Genomic DNA, 14,206 nt, shown 5'->3' with positions numbered 1-14,206 from the left:
CAGACAGTGCTGGTTCTAGCCTTCCCGTGGTAGTAACTGGAATATATGATAACCCGGGGCAGTGGTGGTTCACTGGATAGAGGACTGGGTTATTTAGGGGTTCTTAATGATCGATACCTGGATAGATACCTGGGTTTACCAATAAGCTGCCCCTGTTTGGCCCCTGAGCAAGGCCCATAACATTCTTGGTTCTCCTGGTGCCATACCAATGGCTGCCCACCACCCTGCTCTGAATCTGTGTGCTCACTATTTCATGGTGTGTATCTGTCTAAGTGTGAATTTGGGACATTAAATACACACATGATAAAATAAATAGTTTTATCCAGAAGAAAGTAATGTACTGCAGTGTTATTCGGAAGGAAGATAACAGGTACCATGAACGCTTAAAAGAAGATTAAAATAGGGGACATTTTTTTGTCATATTCATGGAGCTACACATACAGAACAGTCAACATAGAGTTATAGAGGTTCCTAATGGTGTCCTGTGATAGTACATCCCATGCCTGAAGCCTGAATATTAAATAATGGACAGATCTGGAGATGTGTAACTTTGTCTTTAAGCATTGTCCAGTTGGAATACAGTACTGTGTGAGTGTTCATTCAGAAAAGATAAGGTCATTGGTTGTATGGACTATTATACTATAATTACATTGGGCTGTAATGTTGGGTTGTCAAAGTACCTGAATAAAGACAGAAGGTGTTCTGGCAATACATACAAATGCACCTCAACAAGGGACTCGTCACTGGAGATGGCCCACTGTCATTTTGAGTCACTCCACAACAGTCTGGCATGATATCCCTGTAAGTTCCATTGGTGTCATTGGGTCCATGCAACTATTTTTTGATGATGAGTGCATCTTATGCATACTGTAGCACAATTAGATAGATAGGTTTTCTGCTCAGCATCTCTCTCCCTAAATCAGCTGTTCTTCTGAAAGTCTTGCTCAGCTGTTACGCTTGCTGTCTCCCAGAGGAGCCAGTGAGCTTAAATGAATTACTTAAACTTGACTTTGGAAGCACATAAAAGGCAGAGTGTGGAAAGCTGTTAAATTCATTCTGCCAAACTAGAAGAAGTGTCCAGCAGCCAGCAAGCATCAGCCTCGGAGCTGCAATCAGCCTAAGAAGCCCATCTAGCTCATCTCTCCATCTCTGCAGTGGGTCTCGTCTTTTTTCTTTTTTTTTTAATTTGTCCTGAAATATCAACTCTGTCTTTTTCTTCTCTGTCTCTCATCCTCTGTAATTCTCTCTCTCACGAGCTTATTTGTATTATTAGTATCATGTTGCAAGGCAGAGCATTCATCTGATCATGTGCGGCTTATTATTCATCATCTGCAGGGGAAACAATGCCAGGTCTCATTTTAATCAATTAATGACCCAAACAGATTAATTATATGCAGCTTTCTTAAACAAAGATCAAGAAAAAAAAATCAGCCCAAAGCCAGTCCAGAACAACAGGAAAGGGCAAGAGGAGAACTGTAGAATACACGCTCTTTCACATACTCTCATGCTCTCCTAACCAAACATTAAAAAACTCCTCTGGACATGAAACCGAGAGGAGGCCTTTGATGCCTGCTGTAAATTTGTGTTGTCATCCTCTTGACACAAAACCACCCTGAGTTTTATACCACACCATATTTTCCTTTTTGAGTTATGAGCAAAAACACGATAGCATGGTTTATTTATGATGTATAGTGTTTCAAATCTAGAGGAGAAGAAAAATCTGTGCATCAATGTATGAACAGGGTGTTTTTCTTCTTCTCATTATTTAGATTTTGTTTTGGTTTTTTTTGTTTTTTTTAAACTGGTGGATTTGAAATCAGACATCCCACCCAAAACTCATTATAAATATGCAGAGCCGAGCCACACAACACTCATCTACACACACTCACACAAAGTAACCTTCGCCACAAGCCATATTTTCTATATTTATTTAAGACCCTTCCCTCAACTTTATATTTTAACATTATATGTTGGATAGAGTGCATCCATGTCATTTTATAGCTTACACTTGTTGGCAAAGGAGACTTTAAAACACATACTTTATATATGTTTTATATATCTACTGCATATTATACTACGGTTAGTTCCGACCTTGCAGTGTGATTAGCTGAGAGGCGTTCTATGAGTGCTGTTATCAGCCAGTAATGCACTGTAACTGAAGCTCTTTATGTATTACTCCGCCATATACAGGTAAACTAGCAACGATGCAGCACTTACAAGCCAAACAGAGCAGCTACAAACAGAGCAGCAATGGAGCTTTTTTAACACGCAGATCGTATTTTCTCGTTCTTTTTAACTCAAAATCTTTCAATAAACAGCCATAATGGAACTGTGGTATAATCACAATAATATTCTTGAGGTTGGTGCTATAATGTGTAATATTGACACTGCTATGCTGATCTACGGCACGAGGCCATGTGGCCAATATTAAACTTTATAGAACTCCCTCTTGTGTAGTATTGCTTAATTATTTAGCTCCTGTAATTTATTTATTTTTTGTGTATTTATTTATTTGGACTCTATTCCAATTTATAAGCAAGTCCACATGGGGTTTATCCTCCTTTGGAAGAACATAAATAGAGCATCATAAGTTCTATAAAAGAGCTATAAGTTCAAATTAGATTTGCAATATCCACAGGCAATACGGGTTGGGTTAGTGTGTTTAATGGAACTGCAGAATTCATCTAAATTGATACACTATGAAAGAAAGAGGTCGAGTGCAAATACTACCAACAGAGAAAACTGATTGGTCTACTGAGCATGAGAAGAGAGGCTGATCTATCAGGATATAAATCATGTGCATAGAGCATGCTGATTGATCTACTGAGGACACTAACAGACCAATCAGAATCTAACTTACGCTTACAGGGCGCAATCATTACAGGGCATACTGACCATAAAAAATAAAGACCAATTAGAATCCAATTCTCTGTCTCTGTACTCACTTAATGGCTCACATATAGTGTGAAAGTAAATCGTATATACAATGTCCCACTTTCTGAGATATTGTATATGATTTCGAGGCATCAGGGAGCCGCCATCTATGTGCATGAGAATCCCGTTAATTGCAGGAGAGATGGGATGGGAAATGCATTGCATTTTCTAATAATTCTGTATATTGTATAGACTGGCTACTACAAACTACACATTTGTCTGCTTGTATTAAACAGCTGAAGAACGTATAATTCACATAATGTCTTTTATACAGTGAAGTGGACAGCAGATATAGCAGCTATATCTCACGTACTGAACCCTAGATTCATAAATAAACCAATCTGGCACCATCAGTTTTTTTTAGACAGCCAAGAAAATGGCCATGTGGAACACTTGCAGCCCTAATCCTCCATTACCCATCCTCTCCATTCCTTGCTTCCACTGTTCCCATAAGTACAACATGTGAGGATAAGGTTACCTCCTACCAAATCCCCAATAAAGTCCAATTCATACTCTCACATGCAGTCACTTATTGGCATTCACGCGCCTGATGCAGTCCAGAATTAGACAACTCGTCTTGGTTTGGATACAGAACCCAAGAGAACTCAATCTCTCAGAAGTCTTTCAGCCTGCTGACAACACAGTGCACTTCCTGCTCACTCACAGTGTTTAAAACTGGATGATACTCACACAAAAGGTAAAGCTGCTCTATTGGTGCGTGCGCTATATGTTGAAAGAACTGGAATAGCCGTACTGCTGTCAGTTAAAGGCTTTTTCATCGTTCACCCGCAAGATTCACTGCGTTCAATTCCACATAGAAACTGGACTGGGTCCAAAAGTCCTTGAGGAAATCAAGTACATCTAAACTTCCAAGGAATCTTTGTTTAGAGTCTGAAATACAGTACAACTGTGTATATTTGTTGGCTCTTAAATCATATCTTTCAAATACAAAAGTGTTTCTGATTAGCAGTTGTGGATCCAATCTCACGTCAAGAGACGGTACTATTTACTCCCAAGGTTACTGAACCTCTCTCTCAGTGTAGATACAGAGACGTCTGCTCTGTGTGTATTCTCTTCTTTTCTGGCCTCTTATTCTGGTGAAAAGTCAAGCCTCTCATTTTTGTTGCACATGTAGCTGCCTGCTGATCTACCGATTGTCCAAAATGTGCTTTATTTAAATAACTTAAATAACTGATATCTCCTAAAGGGAGAAATGATTGGTACTTGGTTGTACTGTCTCCTTCTTTAAGGCCCCAAGAAAGCAGGTTGTAAGGTGTTTTCAGTAAGTTGAGGTGTAGCATTAAGAGTGAGGTTGAATAGCATGTTTATGGTAGACGTAGTGTGGAGACACTTTTTAATGACCCATTTTTTAATGACCCATCCTCTCAATTTCTTGCTTCTACTGTTTTCTAATGACACTTGGTATTAACTTAATATCTATTTTTCCTCTACAAGCTCATATCCCATTCAGATTTAAATGCAGATTTGATTATAAAAGACAATATTTTTTACTGTGTAGAAAAAAAATTAGTTTGTGCTCAGCAGGAAACACCTTGCAACTTTCAGTACAATGTTTTAGACCACCTGCAGTCTGTAATCTCCAAAATGTTGCTTTTTTTATTTTAAAAAATTGTGTTATAGCACTTTTTTATTTATTCTACTTGAAGGCTTACTCCTAGACCTCCTAGTTACAGCCTAGCCCCCTGCTCATAAATATATGGTGTCCTTGGGCATTGCTATGACCTTGGTATCATTTTGGTATTTGGTGTGGCCTTAATATGACCTTTGTATAACCTTGCAATGCCTTTGGTGTGACCATGATATAACCTTGGTATTGTTATTTTGGTCTGCCTTTGGTCTGACCTCAAAATGACCATGGAATGATTTTGGTATCCCTGTGGAACTGTTAGGACCCATCAATTTCTCCTTTGTGAGGAGGGAAGACACAGAATGGTTTTCCCTCCACGGTGGGAAGAGTGGTGATCCCTGGACCTTTAAAGGACAGCCAGTGGCAGTAAAACACAGTCCACATATGTCACCCCCCACCCCCTCATAATGAACCTATAAAACGGTCTGTTCTGACAAGTGGCAAACACAGCTGAGAGAGCAGCCTGAAATAATCGGGCCTCAGGAGACACTGTTAAAAGCTCAGAGTCCAGAAACGGCGAGAGAGACTGAGTGAGAACGTAGAGAGAGCTGGATAGGGTTAACAGAGACCGCGCTAAAAGTGCAGGTGCAGGTATGCGTTCAGGACGAGGGGTCGCTCATACACATATGCGCACATCTCACACACACAGTGTCTTCTACCCACAGGCAGCTCAGGAAAAGAGTGTGTGAACAGACTCTGGGAGGTGGTCCAGAGATCCTGGACGATCTCTGCATTTGTCATTGAGGAAGGGAAAAGGAAGGGTCATCCTGGTCATCCCGCGCTTCAGATCTCCGAGCCTGTTGCTTCCCCGGGCCACCGGATATTATGGATGGAGTATGTAAATTTTTATGTTGTTTTTAAAGGAGTATAACCAAACAGTACATGGAGTACATGATCCCGTTCAAGCGAACAGCAGAGGTTAAATGATTTAATATGTTTCGTGTGAGCATCTAGGAAAAACAGAGCAGTCTTTTGGAAAATCCACCAACAGATGCAGAAGCACTCCAACATGTAGGCCTGCCAACCACAGGTTTAATGGAATGATTCACTTGATGTTTTTTTTTTTTACTTTTCTCTCCCTTCCCTTTTTTCCCTGATCTTTCAAGGAAAATAAAAATCTCTCTTGGCTGCAGATTAAGCGTTCGATGGAGAGGGTCAACCTGCTGATGTTTTTTTCATCCTAATTTATGCGCCATCTGTCTGCTCAATCAGCACCTCTGAGACACGGAGCTGTATTTCTCTGGAAGCACCTCCGATCTTAATGGATATCGCAGCACTCCGCAATTACTTCCTGTGATGCGAGTATAAAAATTTGGCTTTCTCAATAAGCTGAAACCGCACTTTGTAGGTGTGATGTTATATCCAGTGCATTATTTACGAGTGCTGAGAGCGGTCTCTTAAAGTGGAGAGCAGATTTCAGCACTCTTCCTATTGAGATGGCTTTCTGCACATAATCTACACAGCGCAGGGCTCTCTCATTTGTAATTTAGTAAGAAGAATAACATCATTTTCTGCAAATTTTGATGCCCTATACTCTTAAAAATAATGGTACCACAAATTGTATTTTAAATGTAGCTATCGAAACATTACAACCACAAATTTCAAACAGGTGAATTGAACAGGTAATCATTTTTTGGTAGAAAAAAAATCAGAATCTATAATATATTTTTGGGGAGCAAACATGAGCAGACAATGTCTAGTGTGTCAACAAATGTGTTAGAAATTTATAGAAATGTTCATATTCCTAAAAGAAAAATTTAAATGGATTTGTATATTTCACTCTCTACCCTGAGTATTATCATTATATGATTAAAGGAAAGGGAAAGGGTACAAGCTTAAGTTGAACACCTGTGACTTCTGATCGCTTGATCATTAACTCAGTATCGGATAGAGCCATATAGGCAAGGAACAGGGCCATGCAGAGACCTTTGGAGGGGCAGGTGGTCAAAGTCAAAAAGGGGAAACTGAAAAAGGGCGAATGTGAAACACCATATACCTTACAGTATAACCGACTGATTTGTAGCAACCCATATTCATAATGAATGTAACATGGAATCACAACATACCATATCATTGTCCACACCCCATGTCCTTGCAACTGACTTGACAGTAAAATTATACATCTCTCTGATGCACTTTGCCCATGACAAAAGAAACATATAGAAACAAAAAGAAGCTGTACATACAGGCATACAGACCTACTTTTTCCCCTCAGCACTATGTGTTTATTGTAAGTCGCTTTGGACAAAACCGTCTGCCAAATGTAATGTAATGTAAATGTAATGTAATGCAAATGTAATGTAATGTGTACCTAATTACAGGCTATAACCTATTCTTGCAAGAATACACCGTGCTGTGCACAAACAAATACCACTGCAAAACCTCCTCACCGGACCGTCAGTTGTGCTCTCTCCGTATCTAGCAGCTTAACAGCACCTAGCTGCAGGGCACGTCATGTGGGCACGTTAGGGCACGTCTATATCGATCACGTGACCAACTAAGGGATTATTTTTATTATTATTATTATTATTATTATTATTATTTGGGGACTTTTACACATACACACAAAAAATACAAAAAAAATACAAAAGGGCACTTTGGGCAGAAAGTGCAAAAGGGGCAGGTACTCCAGCACAGGGGCAGGTACTTTCAATAAACTGAATGTCCAGCATTACATTCCAAGTATACCAGATTATTTCAGATTCAGGGAGGAACATTCCTCTCTATAAACCAACCTGTCTGCTTATCAGAACCGGTCATGCAATATTCACTTTTTGGACTGGACAGGGCTCAGAACCATTTAGAAAGAATGTTTTAGCAACCTGTAATACAAACCAGGAAGTCAATAATCTACCATTTTGTGGTCTGCTAAGAAAAAGATCTACCCAACAGTGAATGTGTGGTCAAAAACTGACTTAAGTTGGGTATATAAAAGCATCATGCATAAAAAAAAGTATATTGTCACTGTCTAAAGAAATACATGTATCTCTAATATAGCTTCACAGGGGCAAAAAAAGGTCTTACCTTGAGACCAGCAGTCCTTCAGCAGTCCTTCCTTCTTTTAAACGGAAATCAGTAGCATTCCTAAGGGGAGAGAGGAAAACATATACAAATTACTGTTAATGGCACCACTTTCTTCTCCTATCATTACTGCAAAGCCATATATATATATATTAATTCTAAAAACAGGGTCTAGTGCTAGTGGGTGCTAGTGTCATGCCAGCTTTTGCTGATGCAGATTAATCATCAGCAAACTTGAGCAAATGTGCTGCTGGTGATGGCACTGATACCAAAGCTACTGTGAACATAGATATATCAGTATCTTTATCTGCTTATTCATCCACCACTAAATCAAAGATGGAGAATTAGAACTGAAAAAAGCTGCACATCAATGCACATTTTAAAAGTATTTTTCTGCATGCTTTATGTTTTAAACTTCTCACCAGAGAGATTTTCAAATTGTCAATTCAAATTTTTCAATGGATTAAACTGGTAACCTTCTGGTCCCAGAACTGCTTCTTCTACCCAAACATCACTCTTAATCTAAACTAAACCTACACCTCAAACTAGACCTAAACATAACCTACATCCCAACAATAAACTTTGAAAGTCAGTAAAAAGATTATATTCCAAGTAATTTGGAGAGTCATTTCTACTGGACCATTCATTATGCCATTTTGAAACAGTGTGAGGGACAGCTGCTCTGTTCAATTGATGTATTAGGCTATGAATCAACCAAAAATGAGATATATGGTTTTCTTTGAACAGAAATTATATCCATGTGTGTATAGAGACATTAGAAGACATTAATACATAACATATTTTAATTTGCATGCACTGGAGTACAGTGAAGCATAGTGGATCAAGTTAGGCACATTAATATCTGTATAAGAAACTTGTTAGGTCAAGCTAAACTCATTCAAAGCACTTCCTGCTGCCAGGAATCCAACTGAACACTCAGTCTCATTTTTTTTACCTTTTAACTCAACACAGAGAAATGCAAATATAGGAGAATAATAAAAAAACACATGCTGAGACATGGTTAAGAACACAATATACTGTAATAATATTGCACATTTCAAGACAAAGGCATTGGTAATTTTTTTCTCATTGAACTCTTTTTATGGAGTGGGTAATGGCAGCAGATTTATTCCGGATGGTGACTTTTATTAAACTGGAAGAGCCAATAATGATGGCTTTATTTGTTGCTTTATTTATTCTCATGCATTTCTAAGTGCTGTACAAACATGATCAAGAAAGAAAAACATTTAACAAAGCATAGAAATAGAAAACATAAAAAACAGCACATAAAACTAATAATAAAAGCTTGTAACAAGAAAAAGACAATGAAAACATGCGGCTATTAAATCGGTGAAAGAAAAACATGATTACAAAGTAACAAGACAGAAAAAATGAGTAAACCAGATTGGATTGTAAAAGTGAGAGTAAAATATAATGACAGCACGGAAAAGGAGAAAATCCTCCTTTTTTGAATAAATAGAACCAAAGCCAGGTTATATATGAGTTTATTTCTTGCCCCAGACCATTTTAAATCATGCGTGCAAATATACTATTTCAGCAGTTCTGAAATATGTGCAGGCGCTAGAACACTGAGAGCTTTAAAACACATCATCATAAATTAGGCTGCAGAAGATGCTCCCTCCCTCCCTTCATTTTTAGTCCATCAAAAGTCCTTTTAGGTAAAGCCAGTGAAAAATGTGCTACTGAAGTCTTAGCAACAAAATAAACAGTTTCTATTGTTGTACAATACTATTTAACACCTGCAAGCTGGTGATCTGAGTTTTTACAACAGTTTGTTAGTTTATCATGTCTGTAGTGTGAAATCTGAAGGTAAAGCCAGGTTTAGGTCCATTGCTCAATCTCAGACTAAACAGAGATTACAGACTACCTTATCTAACTTCACATTCCAGACATGAAAATGATTATAGCAATTTCAATAAGAGAAAAGACATGAAAAACACCTGATGTCCAGGTGGTTTCTTGTTATCCACTCTGGAATTCTCTGGCACGCTTGGTTGTACAAGATGTAACAGAGATAAAAATGAGGATTATGTTTGCAGTCATTGCAGAGCAGTACGACTCAGCCCAAAGCTACAATTACTATTTAATTTAGCCAAAGTCCATAGCCTACACTACTGATTAGTGACAATGAGCATACAGAACACAGAGGAAGAAACCCATTTATGTCCCCCACACACCATGCTGGTCTAATGGATTAAACTGGTAACCTTTTGGTCCCAAGACTGCTTCTCTTACCCATACATCAACCTTAATCTCAACTAAATCTACACCTCAAACTTATCCTAAACATAACCTGCATCTCAACATGAGCCTAACATAAACTTAACCTTAAAGTAATGGGAATCTTACTCTAACCCTACACTTTCTCATACTATTATATGAAATTCATACAATTTCTGCATGATTTTTCATATTTATTTATTTTCTTGACGCTCCTAAATGGAGAAAATCCGCATGAAATAAGTCATGTTATGTCAGATGTTATTGATCGAAACAGTGACAACACTGCTACCATGTTATGATTAACTTGATCACATGACCAAGTACATACATATATTCTACCCTCACTACAGAATAATAAGGTACGTATTTTGTCCAATGTGCACTGCTTCCACACCAGTAAGTGTTTTCACAGTTAAATGTGGTACATGTCAAAAAGCCCTATTGTGATAAATGAGTAATCGATGGAGATCGATTACTTAACATACAGTCAGAATGCATTTTTGTACACAAAACCTCAGCCTCAAATTCTTCAATGCCCAAACAAATCTGTCCATGTTTTTTCAGTTCTGTTCTGATTGCCCATAGTCATGTTGATTTAAACAGATTTTCATGGCCTTTCCAACAGCAAACAGACTTTTGCAATTTTTGACTGAGCCTTTTAGGGAAGTACTGATGCTGGATTTAAAAAAGAAAAGAAAACATTATTTGAAACACTTTGTAGCCTTACACATCACATTAACCCCCCCCCTCAAAGGTCCAGTAGGCCTCTTTTTTGAGACCATTAAAAAGATGACCATGACGAGGACCCAGAGTTTTAGTTATGTAACTTAATTGTTTTAGGAGGCTGCACAGAAGGTTCTACTTGATTTTTTTTATGGAGATTTTGTAGTAGCTTTGGATAGAACTTAGGATGTAGTGAAACATAATGAGTACAAACAATTGTCAAACAGCCCAACTCCATTTGCCTCCAGTATTCCAAAATCCAGCTTTTTTAGCCGATGCTCCCAACAGGCTTACAATGCTATTAATAGGGGCATAGCATTACCCATTCAAAAAAAACACAAAAGCTATTTTTACGTTTGTTTAACAAGCTCAAAGTAGCTCCACAATTCACTGGTAGAATTTTAAGTAATCTAACCTTTAAAAAGAGGCACTGAGGACTTTTATAGTGAACAGGAAGTTTATTAAAAAGCACTGTTTATACACACAGTACCTTGAGGTAGTCTTCGGGGCGCCACAATCTTAAAATTAAGTCACGATAAGTCAACTGACGAGCATTAGTGAATAGGTAGGACAGCAAAACAAAATCACATCATCATAATGCATGAATTCCAGCTGTTGCTGAAAATATATTTATAATAATTCTGCATTTCCATGGAATTAATATTGCCATCTACACCCCCCCCCCCCCCCCCATGTAAATGTGAGCATATAATTTTCAGCATACTAAAGCTTTACAGGTTTTAATAAACAAATTATACAATATAAACTTAATTAGTGTAAATCTATGTTTGTGGTTAGTGTTCTTAATAGAGGTGTATATTTAAAAAAACTAAGATCTTAAAAAAAAGCTAATCATTTTTGTTATTGCCATAAACAAAACAAAACCCTAAAAATGAAAAAAAAAATACCACTATTTGTTCCTAGCTGAGGATCTTAAAGGGTTAACTAATTGTAAGATTTACTTAACTGTAATTAATATGGTCGTTATGAGGCTTTCAAAAGCTTCATATTTCAGTCTTTTCTTCGACTTTTATTTACGCTCTGCATATTTTATTTGCCGTAAGCTTGAAAGGTAAGTGATTTTAAACAGAACAGACTGATCTGTCTCCCCTGGGTGGATCTCTGTGTGAAAACACTGATTTTCAATAGCTGAATGGCTGTAATTCACAGACGTGATGTGTCTGTTTTGACTGGAGGCTGTTCTTCCTCTGACAAAAGTTCAGGCGTACATGCTTAGAGCTGCCAGGAACCTGCGTCCCACCAGCGCGTTATGAAAGAAACGTGTGAGCGAGGAGTCGGAGTGCTGAAACAGAGCGCTGGTCTGGGGCTTGAGTTAAGCTGGGCTGAGTGAGAATGCTTTTTCACTTGTCCCGCACCGGTGTGGGCCCAGCATGAAATAAATGTATCACAAATATTTTGGTGCTATTCAACATGTGCGGACTTGAAAGCTGCATTGATGCCAAGTGGTGCACCCTAAAATCATGGCTATTGGAGCTGAAATATTTGTACTTTGTGTTCTTTTTTCACAGGCCTTTTCATTGCACCTGAAAGAAGTAGATCATCTACCAAAGATCTGCTGCATCCAACCTGTCAGTAAGAATTCTCCTGCAGTACATTTCATACAAATATGTCTTTTAGATCGAAGTGGAAGGTACATTATAAACATGCCGAGGTTTATCAAAAGTGAAGAATGAAGCCTGGCCTGCTAGTGGACCGATGCCTAAATATGGTTTTGTATTAAACCAAGAGGAACGTTAGCTTGGCCTTATCTCTTTTATCTATTTGTTGTGGAAGTCAGTACACTCAAACACCTTTCTCACTTAATCACACCGTGCCTTATGACACGCCGGATGACATCAGCGTTTCTGGAGTGCAGCGGCTCTGGGGAGCGTTACAGTAATAGTCTGGTCAGATCAGGAGCGGCTGGCTGATGGAGACGGCGGCTGGAGCTTGAAGGCACCTGCGCGGAGTAATGAAGCGGCAGCAGTGGGAGCTGCAGCGCTGCAGACTTATAGACTTATAGGGGCTGTCAGAGCAGCAGGGCCGCAGCCTAGCCGTCACGCGGCCTGATGGATCCCAGGACGAGGGGCTCAATGAAGCTGTCCGGCTCTCCGGCGACCGCCTCCCTGAGCCTGACCAGGTTCATACGCATGATTTGTGCTGACTTCACTTTGCATCAGCAGGACGCTCTTGCTGGACTTGTCTTGTAGAGCATGACCAGGTTCACTCGTTTAAAGTTGAGGAAATCTCTCTTGGAGATGTTCTTTTATATAAAATTACTTGCCTACTCATCATTTACCCAGTTTGCCCATCAATTCACAGAATAAACACAGAATGTAGAGCACAGATATTTTTCAAAGGTAATAGATACTGCATTAGTTAGATTAGTTTGTTTAAGTCGTTCTACATTCTTAACAAAATTTGCACAATTTAAACATTCAAAATTGTATAGACCTTCGGGGAAAAAAACGTCTTTTTGAGGATGTGCCGAATGTCATATTGTTCCAAGTGTTGACAAACTAAATGCTACAGTTTAATCCCATATATTTGTAAGAAAACTACAGAAAACTACATAAAGTACCAGTCAGAAGATTGGTCTTCCTTTCCTGTGATGGATGGTCTTTGCTACTGCACTTGACAATACTTTCAAAGTTCTTAAAATTATTCTGAATGACTGACCTTCATTTCTTCAAGGTCAATTTTTTCTTTACTTAGTTGAGTATTTTTTTTTTTGCCATAATATGGTTTAAAACATTATTTAAATAGAGCTATTCACTGTATACCAACTCTACCTCTTCACAACTGAAGCTTTCAAACACATTAAGAGACAAGAAATTTAAGTAATCACTGTAACTCTTGACAAGTTCAGCACAGCTGTTAAATGAAAGCCATTCCAGTTGACTCTACCTCATAATGCTGAATGAGAAAATGCCAAGGTGTGCAAAGCTAGGCACTAAATTTACACAATTAATGATAAATTGATAAAAAGGAAAAAGAGAGCTCAGAGTTATGTACACTACAAAAATCTAGCTTAACAAAGTGTTAATGAAGTTGATTGTGCAAAAAGTCTTAACAAAATTCCAGGAAAAAATAACTTTATAGTTGAGTCAGCAATAAAAAAATAAAAAAAAAATTTGTAGTGCATGTTTTTTACAGTTCATATATTTGAACCAAAAAAGAGTTTTTCATTATTCAGTGTAAGGGGTTAACATTGAGTGGCTTCCAGCCTTTATGCAGCAGTAAGGGTAGGTATTTACCTCCAGTCTTTTATGAGCTATTAGCTCTCTTAAGGCTGATTAGTTCAGTATGCTGCGCAGCAAGTGGTAAAGATGACTGGGTTAAAGATCTGAGGCACGTAGCTTATAGTTTTCATAGAATTTACTTGAAGCTGTTTACAAAGAATCGGATGTAGTCAAGCGCTCCCCAGCCAGACATTCGTGCCCTTACAGTTGTGTGGCCAGGAAGAATGTGTGGTATGTGAGCTGCGGTTTGGAGAGTGTGTTGGGAGCAGCCACCTCCACAGCTCTGTAGGACTTCCACGCACAGCCTTGCTAAAGAGGCCAACACCTGCCGCACCATTACGGCTTTATCGCTGTAGCAACCCTGAGTTCACAGCGTTCTTTTTTAATTAATCAG

At 38.5% G+C, this 14,206-nt stretch overlaps 1 long non-coding RNA gene across 1 annotated transcript in view; it reads right to left on the bottom strand.

Annotated features, from left to right (window-relative positions):
- Window positions 1-14,206, bottom strand: part of LOC111192349 (uncharacterized) — a 78,236-nt gene that overhangs the window by 52,457 nt on the left and 11,573 nt on the right. The window contains exon 3 of the long non-coding RNA XR_002649843.2: window positions 7,607-7,666. This is a non-coding gene — a long non-coding RNA (uncharacterized LOC111192349). The remainder of the gene's footprint in view (window positions 1-7,606; window positions 7,667-14,206) is intronic.

The sequence above is a fragment of the Astyanax mexicanus genome, chromosome 15 (assembly GCF_023375975.1).
Source record: "Astyanax mexicanus isolate ESR-SI-001 chromosome 15, AstMex3_surface, whole genome shotgun sequence".
NCBI lineage: Eukaryota > Metazoa > Chordata > Actinopteri > Characiformes > Acestrorhamphidae > Astyanax > Astyanax mexicanus.
The sequence above is the reverse complement of the archived record's forward strand: the minus strand, read 5'-3'. Positions and strand labels throughout refer to the sequence as shown.